The 20826-nt window shown below is 46.2% G+C and overlaps 1 pseudogene; it reads left to right on the top strand.

The window, feature by feature from the left end:
• The first annotated feature begins 620 nt into the window (after positions 1-620).
• On the top strand, positions 621-20070 carry LOC117878385 (annotated as a pseudogene).
• Positions 20071-20826: the final 756 nt, after the last annotated feature.

The following is a 20826-nucleotide window of genomic DNA, read 5'->3' as shown; positions in this document are numbered from 1 at the left end:
CCACTAAATCCACTCCTCCCTAAATCATTTATTTCCTCCCTCTCTAGGCCCTCCCTATTCTCTTCCCTCCTCCCCCTCCCCGAGCTATTTTCCCTCCTTTTTCTTCTCCACTCTATAATACAAAGAGGGGAAAGAGATGGGGGGAAAGAGATGGAGGGAAAGAGCATCTCTAAATGGGGGAGAGGTGACCTCTTCCCCTCCCTCGCAATACCCAATGTATTTGCATGAATTAGAATACAAGGTGTTGGTGTGGGGGCTTCCAGCATCTCCCCCTTGGTATGGGTGGGGATCCCAATGGTATGTGGCATTCATGACAGCTCATCGCCACTGATCAGAGCCCCTGTGCCATCAATAAACTGCCTCATCTCCATTGTATGCAAAGATTCCAAATCTACTGTTTTACAGGTGGAGAATCTGAGGCACAAAGGTTTGTCAGAGCAAAGTCCGAAACAGAGATAGGAACAAGTGCCTGGTATCCCTGCTGGTCCTTTCCTCTAATCCTGCCTCCCTGGGAATTCCCCCTCCTAATATCCTCAAGCCGGCCCTACTCCTTCCTGGACATTGCCCTAATTCCACAGGGTAATCTGGGTTTCCCCTTGTCTTCCAACACAGTTTGGAGGATGGTCAGTGAGCCCAGAAATGAGGTGAGGGATGGTAAAGGGAAGGGCATGTGCATGCTCTAGGCAGCAAGCTGTGACACATGCAGGCCTGAGTAGTGTCAACCAACACAGGTACTTCTACACTGCAAGGAAAGGGGGCGGGGTGGGGGACAGCAGCAAGTCTCAGAGCCCGGGTCAACTGACTTCAGCTCACGCTGCATGGCTAAAAATAGTAGTATGGATGTTCCTGCTTGATCTGAGCCCAGACCCTGACCCCCACCGGCTTTCAGCGCTCAGGCTCCAACCCAAGCCGGAACGTCTACCATGCCACTGTTAGCCCCATAGCTAGGGTTAGCACCTGGCCAGTGTTTGACCAGCCTGGCTGAGTTGAGTTTTTTTTATGGATTTGCCAGTTGCCAGAAAAATAATTTAATCTGCCAGGTTTGGGGGCTATCGAATGCTAAAAGTTTCAGTGTCCAGCTAACGAAGCTGCAGTGTTCCTACTTCCGCAGTGTCAGCGAGAACCCATCAAAACTGGTGAAAATACAGCAGCTGTCTGCCCACCAACACGCAAACACTGTGTGTGTGTGTGTGTGTGTGTGTGTGTGTGTGTGTGTGTGTGTGTGTGTGTNTGTGTGTGTGTGTGTGTGTGTGTGTGTGTGTGTGTGTGTGTGTGTGTGTGTGTGAGAGAGAGAGAGAGAGAGAGAGACACAGAGGGGGTTTGAGCCACTATAAGTGGCTGTTGAAGGGGGGTGTTGTAGTTGCCTTGGGGTTGGGGGTGTGGTGGGGGTTGGGGGAGGAGTTTTTTTGCATTTCAAAGGCCATAACTCTACACATAGCATAAGCATGAGTCAGTTGACCCAGGCTCTGAAACACACAGCTAGGGGTGGTATTTGGTACAGTGTAGACATACCCTAGGATGCCTGGCCATCTGGCTGTGCGCGTAGCTAGCCCACGCTCCTAGCTCTGTTACCCTCATCTACCCTCTTGGTTTGTGACGCCCACATGTGGCATCTCAACTCAAATAAGACGGTAAGCTCTTGGGGGCTGGGACTGTCTTTTGCCATGTGTCTGTACAGCACCTAGCACCCAGTGGCCTCCAGCCTGGCTGGGGCACTGCTGTGAAGGGTGACCAGATGTCCCGATTTTATAGGGACAGTCCTGATATTTGGGGCTCTTTTTTTTTTTTTAATATGGGCTCCTATTGCCCCCCACCCCATCCCAATTTTTCCCACTTGCTATCTGACCACCCTACTGCTGTGAAATAATTAACAAGGAGCGGGCAGGGCCCAGGCCCGCGGGACTGGCTGGTAATGGTCGCTATAAGGACTGGGGCAGGGGGCAGCCTGTGATTGGTGTTAGCAGGCCCAGAGGGCGGGGCTGCGGCTGTGAGGGGCGGTGCTAAAGCCACGGCAGCCTCCGCCATTGGTGGGCGGAAGGGGCGTGGCCTGCTGCGGAAGGGACTGATGCAGACGGTTGGGGGCAGAATGTAGCCAGCCTCGCTTTGTAAACCAGCCGGGGACCGGCTCCCCCTGGCAGTGGGTGGTGATGAAGGGGGATTCGTCGGCCGTCAGCGACAACTCAGGACTGTTGGCCCTAGTCGCCCACCTGCAAGCCCGCTCCATCCACGAGGAGCTGTGGCAGCTGTCGAGGGCCACGCAGCAGAGCCTGGCCGCAGCCACGTGCCAGTGCCTGGGTGTGGCAGCCCTGAGCATCGCCATCTCCAACCTGGCCTGGATCACGCTGGAGACCAACGTGCCCCTTCATCTGCTGCAGAGGTCGGACTACTGGGCCGTCATCTACGTCTTCGGGGTGCCCACCCGCCTGCAGTCCCAGCAGTGGCTGAATGAAACGCAGAGCACAGGTGAGACAGCTCTAGGGAGAGGGGTTCCAGGGTGCACAGGACCCACCCTCAGGTGGGAAGAAGGGATATGGGGGAGGAGGTTAAAGGGTAAGAGGTAGGCAACCCTGGAGAGAAGGAAAAAAGAGAGGCCTGGTGGCTGGGAGGGGGCAGAGGTCGGGCGGGGGAGGGGTCTGGCACAGAGGATCATATGCGGGCGGGGAGGAGGGACCCCCTCTTTGGTGATCCCAGGAGGAGGCTGGATTTCACAGTTGGGAGGGGGAGGGGCAGTGAGGGAGCCTGGCTGTCTCCAGTGAGTTGTTTGTGGGTGCCGAAGGGTGAACCATAGTCTTGGGGAGGGGGGGAGTGTGGTCTGGGCAGGGGCTAACCTGGCTCTCTTGGGTGAGTTTGTTCAGAGATGGTCTCTGTCCTTTCAGCTGGTCCTTTCCTCGAGTTTCCAGAAGGTGCAGGTACTTAACCTCTTTTGAGATGGCTGCCCTATTAAGGGGTAGAGTATTTGCCAGACTGGATCCATGTCATGCAGTGCCCAATGCATCAGAAGAATGAGTAACAGCCAATATGGATTTGCCAAGAACAAATCATGCCAAACCAATCTCATTTCCTTCTTTGACAGGGAACCTAGCCTGCAGGGGAGAGGGAAATCAATAGAGATGATACATCTGGACTGTAATAAGGCTTTTGATACAGCCCAACATTTTCATAAGAAAAGTAGGGAAATACGGTCTAGATGAAATTACTATAAGTTGGGTGCACAACTGGTTTAAAGACCGTATTCAGAATATGAATGGTTTTCTGTGAAACTGAGAGGGCATATCACATACGGGTCCTACAGGGGTCTGTCCAGGGTCCAGTATTAGTCAATATTTTCACAAACAACATGGATGATAGAGTGGAGAATGTTTATAAAAACTGCAGATGACCCCACACTGGCAAGCAGTTTGGAGGACAGGATTAGAATTCAGAATGATCTTGATAAATTGGATAATTGGTCTGAAATCAGTAAGATGAAATTCAGTAAAAACAAGTGCAAAATACTACATATAGGAAGGAAAAAGCAAATGCACAAACACAAAGTGGGGAGTAACGATCTTTGAAGCAGTATTGCAGAAAAGTATCAGAGTGGCTATAGTGGATCACAAATTGAATATAAGCCAACAGTATAATGCTGTTGTGAAGAAGGCAAATGTCATTTTAGGATATATTAACAGGACTGTGTATGTAAGACAAGGGAGGTAATTGTTCTGCTCTTTCCTGCACTGGGGAGGCCTCAGCTGGAAGACTGTGAACAAATTGGTGAGATTTCAGAGGAGAGCAACAACAATAAGAGATTTAGAAACCGATGAGGAAAGATTGAAAGAATTGGGCATGTTTAGTTTAGTGTACAGAAGAGAAGGTGTCGTGGAAGATGAAAATATGTGAAAGGTTGTTTTAAAAAAAAAAAAAAAAAAAAAAAGACAGTGATCAACTGTTCTCCATGTCCACTGAGGGTAGGACAATAAGCAATCAACGTAGTTTGCAGAAAGGGATATTTAGATTAGATATTAGGAAAAACTTTCAACTATTAGGATCAGTAAGCACTGGAACAGGCTGCTGCTGACTGTGGATCTGAAATCCTGGTGATTGGAGGTTTTTAAGTTAGACAAACACTTGTCAGGGATGATCTAGATATATTTAATCTTGCCTCAGCAGGATTAAATACTCTGGTCCGTTCTGATAAGGCCTCAAACGGCAATTACCTTTGAAAACTCATGGCAATTGAGGGAGGTCCTAGACAACTGAAAAAAGGTAAATATAGTGTCCATCTTTAAAAAAGGGAAGAAGGAGAATCCGGGGAACTACAGACCGGTCAGCCTCACCTCTTGCCCCAGAAAAATCATGGATCAGGTCCTCAAGGAATCCATTTTGAAGCACTTGGAGGAGAGGAAGGTGATCAGGAACACCTTCACCAAGGGCAAGTCATGCCTGACCAACCTGATTGCGTTCTATGATGAGATAACTGGCTCTGTGGATATGGGGAAAGCGGTGGACGTGATATACCTTGACTTTAGCAAAGCTTTTTGTAATACTGACAGACCCCGGTCATCATTGGGAGGGATCAAACCTGGGACTTGTGGAGCTTAGTGCATAAGCCTCAAGCCATATAGCTATTAGCTAAAGTTGTAGAGCAGGCTCCCTAATGGCTCTCTTCAAGTGGTCTCGGTGCCACTAGATGGAACAGAACACCACACCCGGGAGGTGTTTGGGTTATGTTTCGATATGGTCTCCCACAGTATTCTTGCCAGCAAGTTAAAGAAGTATAGATTGGATGAATGGACTATAAGGTGGCTAGGAAGCTGGCTAGATTGTCAGGCTCAACAGGTAGTGATCAACGGCTCGATGTCTAGTTGGCAGCAGGTATCAAGCAGAGTGCCCCAGGGGTCGGTCCGGGTGCCAGTTTTGTTCAACATCTTCATTAATGATCTGGATTATGGGATGGATTGCACCTTCAGCAAGTTCACTGATAACACTAAGCTGGGGAGAGAGATAGATATCCTGGAGGGTAGGGATAGGGCCCAGAGTGACCTATACAAATTGGAGGATTGAGCCAAAAGAAATCTGATGAGGTTCAACAAGGACAAGTGCAGAGTCCTGCACTTAGGATGGAAGAATCCCATGCACTGCTACAGGCTGGGGACCAACTGGCTAAACGGCAGTTCTGCAGAAAAGGACCTGGGGATTACAGTGGATGAGAAGCTGGGTATGAGTCAACAGTGTGCCCTTGTTGCCAAGAAGGCTAACGGCATATTAAGCTGCATTAGTAGGAGCATTGCAGCAGATCGAGGGAAATGATTATTCCCCTCTATTCAGCAGTGGTGAGGCCAGAGGCCATCTGGAGTATTGCATCCAATTTTGGGCCCCCCACTACAGAAAGGATGTGGACAGAGTCCAGTGGAGGGCAACTAAAATGATTAGGGGGCTGGGGAACATGATTTATGAGGAGAGGGTACTGGGTTTATTTAGTCTGCAGAAAAGAAGAGTGAGGGGGATTTAATAGCAGCCTTCAACTACCTGAATGGGGGGGTTCCAAAGAGAATGGAGCTAGGCTGCTCTCGGTGATGGCAGATGACTGAACAAGAAGCAGTGGTTTCAAGTTGCAGTTGGGGAGGTCTAGGTTGGATATTAGGAAATCCTATTTCACCAGGAGGGTGGTGAAGCACTGGAATGCGTTACCTAGCGAGGTGGTGGAATCTCCTTCCTTAGAGGTTTTTAAGGCCCAGCTTGACAAAGCCCTGGCTGGGATGATTTAGTTGGGGTTGATCCTGCTTTGATCAGGGGGTTGGACTAGATGACCTCCTGAGGTCTCTTCCAACCCTAATCTTCTGTGATTCTATGAACGGAGTTCTGCACGCCACATTTCAGGAAAGATGTGGACAAATTGGAGAAAGTCCCGAGGAAAACAACAAAAATGATTAAAGGTCTAGAAAACATGACCTCTGAGGAAAGATTGAAAAAAATTGGGTTTGTTTAGTCTGCAGAAGAGAAGGCTGAGGGGAGACATACCAGTTTTCCAGTACATTAAAGGTTGTTAGAAGGAGGAAGGTGAAAAATTGTTCTTTGTGCCTAGGACAAGAAGCAATGGGCTTATATTGCAGCAAGGGAGGTTTAGGTTGGACATTAGGGAAAACTTCCTAACTGTCAGGGTGAGTAAGCACTGGAATAAATTGCCTAGGGAGGTTGTGGAATCTCCATCATTAGAGGATTTTAAGAACAGGTTAGACAAACATGTCAGGGATGGTCTGATAATTATTATGTAGTCCTGCCTTGAGTGCAGAGGACTGTACGGGATGACCTACTGAGGTCCCTTCCAGCCCTGCATTTCAATTATTTCTGTGATTATGCACCTGTTTAGTTGTGTGGTACTGTGCTTCTGTGACTGTGGTGGTGAACGCTGCACACAATATGGGCAGAAATATTTCCTTGTGTTTTTTTCCTCTAATATACTTACCATGAATCTACATGAGTTCTCGTGTTGTGTGACACTGTCAAAAAGAAAGAACTGATCGGTTATCTCACTGTTCTCTTCAATCTTTAATTTCTGGTCTTCCATCAAGTCCTCTCAAACTCCTCTCTTTTCCAGGCTAAATCATTCTAGTTTTCTGATCTATTTGGTGGCACTAGCAGCAATGAATTTGATTAATGCTGCTACCTGTGAGTAGCTTAATTTTAGTGGGTTTTTAACCTATAAATAGGACCTGGATGCTACAAGTTGCTAATAATAATAAGCACTCTGCAAGCTAATAAGGCCTATACATAAATGACTTGTCTTATGTAAGTCTCAATCATCAACATTAATTTTCTGCTAGGTCCCCTACACCAGGTATTCCCCTTTGCTAGAGTGGTGGATTCTTCCCAGTATTATGTTTTCTAGTGCTTTATCCAGTGTTTAATTGTTCCAAGTGATGGGACTTTCCTTTCCTCTTTGTTGCCTTTCTCTGGGCATTTTCACTCTCTGCTATAATTTGACACCATATAATTTGACTACATATGGCTGGGCCAAATTTGAGTGCGTGGCATTGTGACCTGGTGCGCAGCGTTGCAACACCACTCCGATTTGGCTTGGCTGCCCCTCCATCCTGACAAAGGGACGGCCTGGCCAAATCTGCCACCTTAGGCCTATCAGGATGGAGCGTGGCACACTGACGTTTTGCTAAAGCGGCCTCGGTGTTTGACATCCAGGAAGGTGTCCTTGGGATTCTATACAATTTGGAACTTTATCCTGATGGTGAGCCAAAGAAAATCAGATCAAATCAAACAGGGAAGGGCAAAGCTCTGCCTCCAACCCAGAGGAGGAAAGGGTCTAAAGTCTCAATGGCAAACTGTCAAAGGAAAAATCAGCCTCTGAGACACACGGTTAGATTCAGTCCCCTCAAGTCTTCAGAAGACAAACAATTCCTGTCTCTGGCGTGTTATGGCAAAGTCCCTGCTTATTTTTAAGGAACCTGTTAGATCTGAGAAGTCCAGACTCACAGGAGTTTTCCTATATACTGTAAAGCAGTGGTTCTCAACCTGTGACTCGATCAGCACAGAGCTGCAGTCCATGTGACATCCTCAGGGCCATACAGATAGTACTGGATTCGCCCACATAATACATTGTGGGCTGCATATGCAGCCCACAATGGTAAATGGGTTGAGAACGACTGCTGTAAAGAAAAAACAGATTGACAGAGCCAGACGAGTACCCAGAAGTCACCTCCTACAAGACAGGCCCAACAAAGAAAATAACAGAACACCACTAGCTGTCACCTTCAGCCCCCAACTAAAACTTCTCCAGCGCATCATCAGGGATCTACAACCTATCCTGAAAGATGATCCTTTACTCTCACAGATCTTGGGAGACAGACCTGTCCTCGCTTACAGACAACCCCCCCCAACCTAAAGCAAATACTCACTAGCAACCACACATCACTGAACAAAACCACTGACCCAGGAACCTATCCTTGTAACAAACCCCGATGCCAACTCTGTCCACATATCTATTCAAGTGACATTATCATAGGACCTAATCACATCAGCCATACCATCAGGGGCTCGTTCACCTGCACATCTACCAATGTGATATATGCCATCATGTGCCAGCAATGCCCCTCTGCCATGTACATTGGCCAAACCGGACAGTCTCTACGCAAAAGAATTAATGGACACAAATCTGACATCAGGAATCATAATACTCAAAAACCAGTGGGAGAACACTAACCTGTCTGGCCATTCAATGTCAGACCTGCGGGTGGCTATCTTACAACAGAAAAACTTCAAAAACAGACTCCAAAGAGAGACTGCTGAGCTGGAATTGATATGCAAACTAGACACAATCAACTCAGGATTGAATAAGGACTGGGAATGGCTGAGCCATTACAAACATTGAATCTATCTCCCCTTGTAAGTATTCTCTCACTTCTTATCAAACTGTCTGTACTGGGCTATCTTGATTATCACTTCAAAAGTTTTTTTTCTCTTACTTAATTGGCCTCTCAGAGTTGGTAAGACAACTCCCACCTGTTTATGCTCTCTGTATGTGTGTGTGTATATATATCTCCTCAATATTTATTCCACTCTATATGCATCCGAAGAAGTGGGCTGTAGTCCACGAAAGCTTATGCTCTAATAAATTTGTTAGTCTCTAAGGTGCCACAAGTACTCCTGTTCTTCTTACTGCTGTAAAGATACATATGAGGGAACCACTTGAAGAGACAAAGGGGCTACTTGTGAGTCTAGGAATCACGGTGTGATTAGTATGTGGTTCCTGTTCTTGCTATAAAAGCACAAACAAGGAACCTTTCTACAAGGCTGTACTTCCTCCTTAGATTTTGACTTCTGAGGAAGGTGTTCCAAAAGCCATCTGCCACGTAAACTCTTCCTCCCACCTGCCTGAGCTCTATCATACACTACCATATCACGTTTCACCCTGGGAAAGGCTTTTCTTGGAAGAATAACCTGATTCTGGGGTGAGAGATGGAGGGAGAACACTGGATTTGACACTTGTATAAGTAGGGGCATTGCCAGCAGATTGAGGGATGTGATCATTCCCCTCTATTCGACATTGGTGAGGCCTCATCTGGAGTAATGTGGAAAAATTGGAACAAGTCCAGCGGAGGTCAACAAAAATGATTAGGGGCCTGGAGCACATGACTTATAAGGAGAGGCTGAGGGAACTGGGATTGTTTAGTCTGCAGAAGAGAAGAATGAGGAGGGATTTGATAGCTGCTTTCAACTACCTGAAAGGGGGTTTCAAAGAGGATGGATCTAGACTGTTCCCAGTGGTGGCAGCTGACAGAACAAGCAGTAATGGTCTCAAGTTGCAGTGGGGGAGGTTTAGGTTGGATATTAGGATAAAACTTTTTCACTAGGAGGGTGGTGAATCACTGGAATGGGTTACCTAGGGAGGTGGTGGAATCTCCTTCCTTAGAGGTTTTTAAGGTCAGGCTTGGCAAAGCCCTGGTTGAGATGATTTAGTTGGGGATTGGTACTGCTTTCAGCAGGGGGTTGGACTAGATGACCTCCTGAGGTCCCTTCCAACCCTGATATTCTATGATATGATTCTATGAATTATTACTTTTAAAAAGAGCCAAATGTCTCCAAAACAACCGAAAGAAAAGTGATTCCCATCATCCTGGAAAGGAAAGAGAATTGTGTTCCCATTCCCCTGTGCTAGAGGGGGCTGACCAGTCAGAATGAGAGTTTCCCAGTAAGGTCAGGAAGCTGAATGTGTAATTTATGAAATAGGACCTTTAAAAAAAATCTTCCTGGTGACAAACTAAACAAAGTACCCCACCCATGTTGTTAATAACTGCACCAGTAGGCTGTGAGGCCTCTGCTGATACACTGAAGGCCTCTATCACATTGGCATGCTTTTCTAGACTGATCCTAGACAAGATCCTACAGACAACCAAACCGTAGACTGGTAAAAAAAATCATTTCTATAGAAAGTCTCCACAGCAACATTATTTGTAGCGGATATACCTACTGAGACCCAAAAGTTCCTGCCAAAGTCTATTGTGTCTAATCTCTTGTAGAGAAACATACCTGGAAAGTAGCCGTGAATATTAAACATCTGCTGGCCGCACTAAATGGCTAGCCAATATTCAGGATTCTGAGGGTTGTTTCTGTAGGAGGAGAAATTGATAATAGATAATTTATTTGATGCAGACCTGTTCATTTACAAAGAATGTGCCAAGTTGTGTTTCAATGAATGCAGCAGGAATCAAACACAGGGGACAGTGGCTTTGCTCACAATTCCAAGTTCCTCTCAAGCCTGCACTTATCCCAAAAGCTATCTTAGCTGTTTGTCAGGGTCATGCTGGACAATGATCTGGACAAACTGGAGAAATAGTCTGACGTCATTAGGATTGGAGGGGGATAGCTCAGTGGTTTGAGCATTGGCCTGCTAAACCCAGGATTGTGAGTTCAGTCCTTGTGGGGGCCACTTAGAGATCTGGGGCAAAATTAGTACTTGGTTCTGCTAGTGAAGGGTCCCTTCCAGCTCTATGAGATAGGTATATCTCCATATAATAAGGACAAATGCAAAGTACTCCACCTAGGAAGGAACAATTTGTTGCGCACATACAAAATGGGAAATGACGGCCTAGGAAGGAGTTCTGCGGAAAGGGATCTGGGGGTCATAGTGGATCACAAGCTAAATATGAGTCAACAGTGTAACGCTGTTGTAAAAAAAGCGAACATCATTCTGGGTTGTATTAGCAGGAGTGTTGTAAGCAAGAAATGAGAAGTAATTCTTCTGCTCCACTCCGTGCTGATTAGACCTCAGCTGGAGTGTTGTGCTACATTTCAGGAAAGATATGGGTAAATTGGAGAAAGTCCAGAGAAGAGCAACAAAAATGATTAAACATCTAGAAAGCATGACCTGTGAAGGAAGATTGAAAAAAAAAATGGGTTTGTTTAGTCTGCAGAAGAGAAGACTGAGAGGGGACATGTCAAGGTTGATTCCCCATTCTGACACTTTGAGTGCAGAAGGTGGGGGCCCGCAACTTTAAAAATTAATACTGGCCACTCCAGGCTTATATTAAACTTCCAAGGTTAGAGCTTTTCTCTGACATTGGATGGGTAGATGCTGCCACCACCCAAGTGCAAAAAAACCCTTTTAGAAACCAAGAAGGCACACTTAGGAATTCCTTCCTGTGGGGTACCCTCAAGCCCTTTCATCCCCCCTCCAGGGACGAGCTGAGAAAGGAAAACAAAGGAAATCAGCTGTTGCCACCAGCTAATTAAACAACATGTGTACAAACCTCTTAGGACACCAAAAATCCAATCCTGTTCTTAAAAAAGGTAAATTTTATTAAAAATAAAAAGAAAGGAAATACATCTAAAAACTCAGACTATTGCTAGATTTTAAAAAGAACCCCTTATAAGGATTAAGCATCAAAATAACTTTCTTGAGGTCCAGCTTAAAGGTTACAAGCAAAACAAAAGTATCTAGGGTTAGCTCAGAGGAGTCCACAAGCCATAAAGAAATAAGAGATAAACATAATCACGTCTTTCTAGACATTTCCTGATCTACTTACATATCTGGGGTTTCAAATGAGTAGTTTCTAGGTATGATCTGCTGATTTTTCATACCTGGCTCAAAGCTTCTTACAGCATTGCTGCTCTGTCTCTCCTCTCCAGAGAGCAACAGACAGACAAAAGGGGAGTCTTGTTTCAATTTTTAAAAGTTCTAGCCTTCCCATTGGCTCTCCTGGCCAGGTGCCCACTCACTTCCTTTTACCTATGCATGCAGTCAGATTTTTTAACCCTTTACAGCAAGTAGAGAACAGCTACTAAAAGGGATTTTGTAGTTAACTGGCTAGCTGGGTGTCCATAAAAAGTAGATACCCCCAGCCCCTTCATTTATCATAGAACATAGGTTTTCAAGTACATGAAAGATTGTTAAAAGGAGGAGGGAGAAAAATTGTCTCCTTAACCTCTGAGGATAGGACAAGAAACAATGGGCTTAAATTGCAGCAAGGGCGGTTTAGGTTGGACACTAAGAAAAACTTCCTAACTGTCAGGGTGGTTAAGCACTGGAATAAATTGCCCAGGGAGGTTGTGGAATCTCCATCATTGGAGATTTTTAAGAGCAGGTTATACAAACACCTGTCAGGGATGGTCTAGATAATACTTAATCCTGCCTTGAGTCCAGGGGACTGGATTAGATGACCTCTCGAGTCCCTTCCAGTTCTATGGTGTGTGTGTGTGTGTGTTCCTTGTTGTCTTCTCTGTGCCTCTGTCTCTGTGGTGAATGTGTCATACTCACACAGCTCCGCCAATCAATGCCCAAGCCCCTGTGTGTCTAAAATTACCAAGTACATTTTCATTTGTGTCTTCATAAAACAGGATCTGAATGCAAGTTTTCAGAGCTGAAATCAGGACCCACCGTCTTGTAACAGTGGCTCTGACAACATTTTATCCCCTCTATGTGGCACACAGGCCAAGCTCATGTTAATATCTAGCAAGGTGTGTTGAATCACTTAAGAATGAAAACTAGGGCAGTTGTTTCAAATGTGCTAGCAACCCAATAGGTGTGTACTCTTTGATACGATACTCACCCACTTGTTCTTCTAACAGAACAACTCTTACAGATCTTTTCTTGCATCCATATTGACGCTCTCGGAGTGCTGCTCTCAAATTTACAAAATCTGGTGGCCTTTTGGCTGGTCTCTACGGATACAAGGTGCAATTGATCATCTCCCATTCTTCCCGGAAAATCCAGGGTTTTGTAACTTTATATTTCTATCCTTTCTTTTTTAAGGTCTGTTAAGCCCCCTTTGAAGTCTTTCCATTGGCTTTAGATCAATGGAAATCTGGAGTGTCTATCCCAGGCTCTAGGGTCCCAGCCATAAATCATAAACACAAGCACAATTGAACTATTCAGAGAGCACCAAATTCGCCTCACCACCACAAATCTGATTTCCTATTGATTTCTTGGCATTGCCACTGGCCAGCTGGGTGACCTCAGGCAAATAACATTGTTGCTCCCTGCCTCAGTTTCCCCATTTGTAAAATGGGATGATAGTTATCTCCTTTGTAAAGTACTTTAAGGTCTGTTGCCGAGAAGCGCTATAAAAGAGCTAGGCATTATTTATTGTTATTCAATGGGACTTAAGCATGGACTTAAGTGTTTTGCTAAAGAAGGATGGACTTGAGAACATGCTTTAAGTTCTTTGCTGAATCAGGGCCTTGGCGAGTTGTTCTCTTTAACCCTGTAGCCTTAGTGGGCTAGAGAGTTTAAAATGCCAGAGCCAGTTTGAATAACTTGGGTTACCAGGCTTTCCACTGTGGCTTTCTTATTCACTCTGCTCACCAGGCTGAACAGTTTTAGCACAAATGCTTATGGCATCTGCTTAGATGGGATGCAACAGGAGGACTTTCTTCCTTCTCTGGATCGGGGAAGGATATTCTTTCTAGCCTGGAGGGATTCTGAAGATAGAAGTGTCAGGACTCAACGCTCTCTCTCTTATTCATGTTATTTGCATCATGATAGTGCAGAGAGGCCAGAACTCCATTGTACTGTTGTAGGGTGCGGACTCACCCCTGCAGCACCTCCTGCTGGTCACCTGGGGAATCAGCTCAATCCAGCCTCCAAAGCGCCCTCTGCAGGCCAGTGATCCACCCTGTCCTCTATTTCTGGCTCCTGTGTCCCTCCCAGGACCCCGGTGCCCCTTGCTCTGGGTGCTGCCCCCTGGCAGTACTCACACACACTGGGTCTCCCCTCCCAGGGGAACCCCTACCCACTAACCCCACCTCGCCTCAGTGTAAGACCACTGCCAGTCACCAATTAGCCCCCACTCCCTGGGGCAGACTGCAGTATAGGCCACTCATCACAGGCAAGGGTGGGTTTGGACCTGCTGCCTCAGTCTAGCCGTGGGCTGCCCTCTGCAACCCCCAGTATCCCTTGGCCTTCTCCTAGGCCGCAGCCTGGGGCTTTCCAGGCTGGAGCTCCCCAGCCTTTCCCTAGCCCTGCTCCACACAGGTACCCTGTCTCTGCTCCCTACAGCCAGGCCCTTCTCTCTCTGAAGGCAGAGAGAGACTTCTGAGCGTCTGGCTCCCAGCCTCTTTATACAGGCCAGCTGGGCTCAGATTGGGGCGTGGCCCAGGTGCAGCTACTGCCCCCAGATCAGATCAGCCTTCCCTGCCCCAGCCTTCTCCCAGGGCTGTTCCAAGCCCCTCAGGGCAGGAGCGGGTGTCCACCCCGCTACAACTGTACATATAAAAAAAGAGATGGCCCCTGCTCTGAAGAGGTTACAATCTAAATACAAGGCAAGAGATGGATACAACAAAGAGATAATGAGTTTGTCACTGAATGTTCTAGGTGCATCCTGCCGCAGATCTACGTGCTCAATGTATGGTGTCGTCAGCCTGAATCCACAGGCTATCGAAGTCCATTAGTTTCAACAACATGTTGATGGCCAATGGCAGCACGGCATGTGGAAAGGGCCCGGGATACAGGGAAAGAGTTATTAAGAGAATTCAGCCACTGTTGTCTTGTACTTATTCATTCAATTGAATTTCACGTTGTCCTGTATTCATTCTGCTTTTTTTGTTTTGATTGAAGAAATTGTTATCCTGTCTTCGGATCAATGGGTCTTCGTAGATTTGATGATGGGAATTTGTTTCCTGAGTGTGTTGGCGGGCTTCATTGCTTTCCTCCTTGACTTCATAGAGATAAAGAAGCTAGGAGTGGCACGTCTGATCATTGCAACAGCCCTACATATTTTGTCAGGTAACTTTGTTTGTTGAACAGATTTTTGTAACCTACATTAAAGAGGTATTTTTCAACTTAATTTAAACCACCAAATGTTCTGTCTTCAGAAAGTATATTGGGTTTTTGTAAAACTTAATATGAATAGAAGAGTTTTCCTGTTTGAGTTTTTAAAAAGTGTTCATTCATTTTGTACCTGTACAGTACCTGTAAGTTTTCCTCAGCAGGCTTGAAATCCTAAACAGCAGCAGCATTGGGCTAGTGCAGGAGAACCAGAAGGTGAACGCAACTAGATTCAAAAGTGAAATTTCCCAGCCCGGTAACACACACAGGTTGCTCACTCCTGGGCCAGTTGAGTTGCGCTGGTTCTGGTATTGTTTTGGAATGCTGCTTCTCGTGGATTTCTATAAAAACATTCATATTAAAAAGTCATTGTCCCAGGGGAATCAAATGCAATAAGTAAACAGCCAGCATGAAAAGCCACGAGCTGATCACAATGGTCCCTGATGGCCTTAAAATCGATGCATCTATAAATCAGCCATTGTACATTTTTCAGTTTGAACAGCTTATGGGGATGTTTTTGGTTTTGACCGGGCCCTTTTAAGAAAGCTGCTCTTAAGCAGAAACTGATTGCAGAATGTAGCCCTTCAACAGAAAGAAAAGAATCCTTTTGTTGACCATGTAATTGGCACAGTATCGGGGCAGGAGCTAACACCGTTGTAAAGAGAGGCCGGGTACTGCAAAAGCTGGAGTGTAAATAGAGGTGTGTTTTGTAGAAGGCTGTGTCTCATTTCTTAAAACGCCCCTAGGCAAGATGGGTTCCAGGTCGTTGCAAGTGTATGAGAGATTTCTATTAAATGAAATTAAAGCTTCCATGGATATCCTGTTAGATTCTTTCGTCGGGAGAAGAAGGGCTGGTCTTGTGGTGAAGGTACTTGTTTGAGACTCAGGGGGTTGAGGTTCAGTTCCCAGGATTATTGTACAAATTTAGGCACGTCCCGTAATTGTCCTTTGCTCTTCCCTACCTCACAGTGGTATTGTGAGGATAAACTCATTAAAGTTTGTGACCAGAGCTGATTAAAAAAAAAAAAAATAGAATTTCTGACCTGCAGTATGAAATGTTTTGTTTCAGGTCAGGCTGACGTAACTCTCTGTGGCTGCCCCATTGGAGTTCCAGGTTCCTCATGTCCCCATTTCCCCTTATTGGCCCTGCTGTCTGGCCTGAGGACATCTCTCATGATGCATCATGGTTTCTATCTGTGGATGAGTCACTACCGTGTATCATGGTACTCTTACAATGCACCGGGGGTCTCAGCCACAGCCAGAGACCTCAGTGCATCATGGGAAATGTAGTCCAGGCCGGGAGCAAGGCCCATAGGGGAGAATGGAGGCATTAGGGACTCAAAACTCCAAGACTCATGAGGCACCATAGTGGCCCAGGCAGACCCAGCAATTGGGACCAACACAGCTATAACACCTCATGCAGAAATTAACATTGACTCAACCTGAAGTGAAACATTTCATTTTGACTTTCCCTGACAGACATTTTTGGTGAAATGGATCATTTCCAGCAGAAAATTTCAATTTTGATGAAACTCTCTTGTCCAAATGTTTTCCATCAAACCTGTATGTGAGGCACTCTGACACACTATCAATGGGGATCATATAAGTACCTAGACAGCCGGCGTTGGACACAGTTTGGTTGATGAAATAGACGGATTTGTGTTTATTAATAATAATAAATCATAGCAATGTTTTTTGGATAGTTATCTACAGAATATTTTTAAACGGGGCATCTGGAGAGCACGTCCTTACATTACAGACAGCCATCACATCAACAGCTTGCTGTCCTCTGGGCCTCATGTTGATACGTGTGCCATCCATAGGGTGACCAGATGTCCCGATTTTATAGGGATAGTCCCTATTTTGGGGGCTTTTTCTTGTATAGGCGCCTATTACCCTCCACCCCGTCCTGATTTTTTACACTTGCTATCTGGTCACCCTCGCTGTCTACAGCACCCAGAACAAAGAGGAAGTGGGCAGTTTTGTAGACTCCCCTGAAGCTGCATTTCTGGGTCACACTCTTGGTGAAGAAATTGATCTTGAATACGGTCTTTTCATAGGAGAGCAACTAGGGAGTGCTCCATGGCTGGGGAAGTGGCAGTCTGCTGACCCCCATTGTCTGGTCAATGACTCACTGAAAGGACCCAGTAACCAGGAGCTGTGGTCACCTTCACCACAACACACACGGTCCTAGTTCTGCCTGTTCCTTTGAATTGTTGCCTGTTAATAGCTATGAGGGTGCAGTTCAGGGTTTGTTCTCTTTGTCTCTCCCACCTGTCTGGCGGGAGACTGGGTGGTGCATAACATTCTTTTCCTAAAAAAGTATACAGTAACTCCTCGCTTAACGTTGTAGTTATGCTCCTGAAAAATGCAACTTTAAGTGAAACAATGTTAAGCAAATCCAATTTCCCCATAAGAATTAATGTAAGGGGGGGCGGGGGTTAGGTTCCAGGGCCATTTTTTTCACCCGACAAAAAACTATATTTTATATATAGAGAGAGATAGATATAATACACACACAGTATAAGTTTTAAACAATTTAATGTACATAGCAATGATGATTGTGAAGCTTGGTTGAGGTGGTGAAGTCAGAGGGTAGGATATTTCCCAGAGAATGCCTTGCTGCTAAATGATGAACTAGTACTTGGCTGAGCCCTCAAGGCTTAACACATTGTTGTTAATGTAGCCTCACACTCTACAAGGCAGCAGGAATGGAGGGAGGGGAGACAGCATGGCAGACAGAGAGACACACACCCTGTGTGTGGGAGAGAGAGAGATGTGCATTGCCCCTTTAAGTACGCTGACCCACTGTAAGTATATTGCCTTTAAAAAAATCAGAAAGTTGAGACAGCAGCTGCGGCCACCAAGCTCGCTCAGTCCTGAGCCCTGTCCTGTCCCCACCCTGCTCTATATGGAGAAGGGGTAAGCAGGGGGCAGGAGTAGGGGGGGAGGGGGACATCCTGACTAACCCCCCTCTTTCTCCCTCCCCCACTTCTCCAGCAAGCAGGAGGCTCCAGGGAGCAGCTCCAAGGCAGAGGGCCGGAGCAGCACGTGACAGTGGGGGGAGGACACCTGAACTGCCCAGCAATTGCTAGCCTGCTGGGCAGCTGCTGCACAGGGAACTTAAGGGAGCGGGGAGCTGATGGGGGGGCTGCTGGTCCATTCTGGTTCCAAGCCCCCATCAGCTAGCTGCAATGGGCTGCTCTTTCTGCAAGCAGTGGACAAAGCAGGCGGCTGCCAAACAACATTAGAAGGGAGCATTGCACAACTTTAAATGAGCATGTTCCCTAATTGATCAGCAACGTAACAACAAAACAACATTAACCGGGATGACTTTAAGTGAGGAGTTACTGTAGGTGCCTAACTGCGATTTTAGGGTCATAAATACCTTTGAAAATCCTCCCCCTCTCTCCCCAAGGTCTCAAAGACTAGATCTTTGTGCTGGTATTGCTTTTACATTATAGCCCCTTTATGTAAGCCAGGAGCTGTGCTCATCTTGTCCTCTAGCACATTTGTGCCTAATGGCTTCAGAGTGAAAATCCTTCCAGGCATTATAAAATGTGTTAGCAACGTGACAAGGCTCTCATCATGCTCTTATCCTAACCTGAAGCTGGGGTAATGGGGGGAGGCTCATGTCTGCAAACAGAAACAAACTGATCATACGCTTCCAACTCCCAAATCCTCTCAGTCCTGCAGGTCCCTCGCCCCCTACAAGGCCCACCCCACTTAAGCCTCTCCCGAAAAAGAGGAAAGCTCTGTCCTCTTCAAATGGAGGATTATCACAATCCTAACCCAACCCCGCATTGCGTTGAGTCGGGGGATGGAGAGGCTACATAACCAAACAGTCCTTAACCACCCGTGCACTCCCTGGTCTGCCTTGTAGCTTGGGCTACTCCACGCATGATGCTTTGGAGGATAGAACTGAATGAGAAGCAGGCAGTGTGATGGTGCTTTGGGAGTTGGCACACCGGGCCTTCACCTACTTGAAGGGGGGTTCCAAAGAGCATGCAGCTCGGCTGTTCTCAGTGGTGGCAGATGACAGAACAAATAAATAAATTAATGGAGATATCCTATCTCCTAGAACTGGAAAGGACCTTGTAAAGATCATTGAGTCCAGCCCCCTGCCTTCACTAGCAGGGCCAAGTATGGATTTTGCCCCCGATCCCTAAGTGGCCCCCTCAAGGATTGAACTCACAACCCTGGGTTTAGCAGCCCAATGCTCAAACCACTGAGTTATCCCTCCCCCTCCAGGAGCAATGGACTCAAGTTGCAGTGGGGGAGGTCTAGGTTGGATATTAGGAAACACTATTTCACTAGGAGGGTGGTGAAGCACTGGAATGGGTTACCTAGGGAGGTGGTGGAATCTCCATCCTTAGAGGTTTTTAAGGCCCGGCTTGACAAAGCCCTGGCTGGGATGATTTAGTTGGGGTTGGTCCTGCTTTGAGCAGGGGATAGGACTAGATGACCTCCTGAGGTCTCTTCCAACTCCAATCTTCTATGATTCAAAGTCACGAGGAAGGAAGGGAGGCTGGTTAACTAGCAGCACCGCTACAGGTATCGTCAGTTGCGAATCACAGCCATAAAGTCACTGTTTTTCTTTTCTTTACTCTCTTTTCACAGCCGTTCTTTGTGCATTCGTTCTGGTGCTTTGTTCTTGGATCTTAACAATAATCCAGAAGCCTAGCATCAATCATTTGTTAAATAAGCACTACTACGCAACGTCACTGGGAGAAAGTTTCTACTTAACCTTTGCAGCGTTTATTTTCGCAAGCCTCGCATCCATATTTAGCGTCTGGTCAACGAAGGTCTATGGAAAAGATTTACTTCCTTCTGTGAGAGTTGGGGACAGCAAAACCAAAGAAAGCAACCGTTTTGGTCCAGGTGCTAGGCAGCCAGTGTAGCTCTCTTGACGTCAATGAACGGCACCAATGTATAGCGCCCGGGGAACTTGCCCCGTGTTTCTAGAATTCTGTTGCAATGCTGTTAGCCACATACGTAACTTTGTCATTGGACAAGCTGCCTACTTAAATCGATACAGTCATTTCCATAAACTGTTTGCAAAATATAGAGAAGAAGAATCGAAGCCAGTGACCCGGCCAACATTTTCAATGTGTTCCTGCTGAGAAACACCTTGGACATTTTGTACCTTCGGGGATTCATTGTTTGGAAAGAAGGATTTCCATCTATCTGACCACTGCAGCGCCATTTTTTAATAATGCTGAATCTGTTGTCTCCCACTAGGTTTATTTGGTACAGTGTTCTGGGACTTAAAAGTGTGTTTGTAGAGAAAAATGGTACATATTCTTTGAGTCAGGGTGATGAATAAATGACATGAATCTTATTAGTCAATGTACAAACATGGGATTCCCTTGCATAACCCTATTAAAAGTTAGTCATTTTATCTATTACCATTGGTTGTTCTGCGTTTCACAGTCCTTCACTCATTGTTCATGGAACCGGCTGCTGTACAGAACCATGCTGTTTTCTCCAGACCTTGCAGGGTGGGCCATGTCTGCTCTCATTTTTAAGATGGAGGTACAATTCTGAGCAGGAGGTGCTCCAGCTTGATTCAAGCAGCCAGGCCACGCTGCATCTGGACCTCTGACCTCCACGCTGCACGTTGCAATCTGTACAGGAGATGTAGTTCTTGGTTGCAGTGTTGAGAAATAATAATCGTTCTCCAGTCTCTATAAAACTGCCAACATTTATCTTGGCTTTTACCCCTCCCCCGCCCCAATGAACTTGTCTGTGTTGCCCCCGGGCACTCTGATCTGCCAATGATACCAGCCTAAAACCCTGTTTGATTTCACTCCATTCTATACAGAATCCTGCACTGCCCTCATAACCCTCTTACCTCATTCTCTGCCATTAGTTTAGGGCATTAAGCGATGTGACTAACATCTGTCACATGGTTCATTCATCCTCTTCTTCCACAAACATTTTCTTCCATGTCACTTCCTACGGGCCTTTCCTGTGCTGATCTGCAAGGCCTTCACCCATCCATCAAATTCCCTGGTAAGACCCAGTCTGGCACAGAAACTATCCAAAAGGAGACATTAAATCATTCATTT

Source organism: Trachemys scripta, chromosome 5 (genome assembly GCF_013100865.1).
Source record: "Trachemys scripta elegans isolate TJP31775 chromosome 5, CAS_Tse_1.0, whole genome shotgun sequence".
In the NCBI taxonomy this organism is placed as follows: Eukaryota; Metazoa; Chordata; order Testudines; family Emydidae; genus Trachemys; species Trachemys scripta.
The sequence above is the reverse complement of the archived record's forward strand: the minus strand, read 5'-3'. Positions and strand labels throughout refer to the sequence as shown.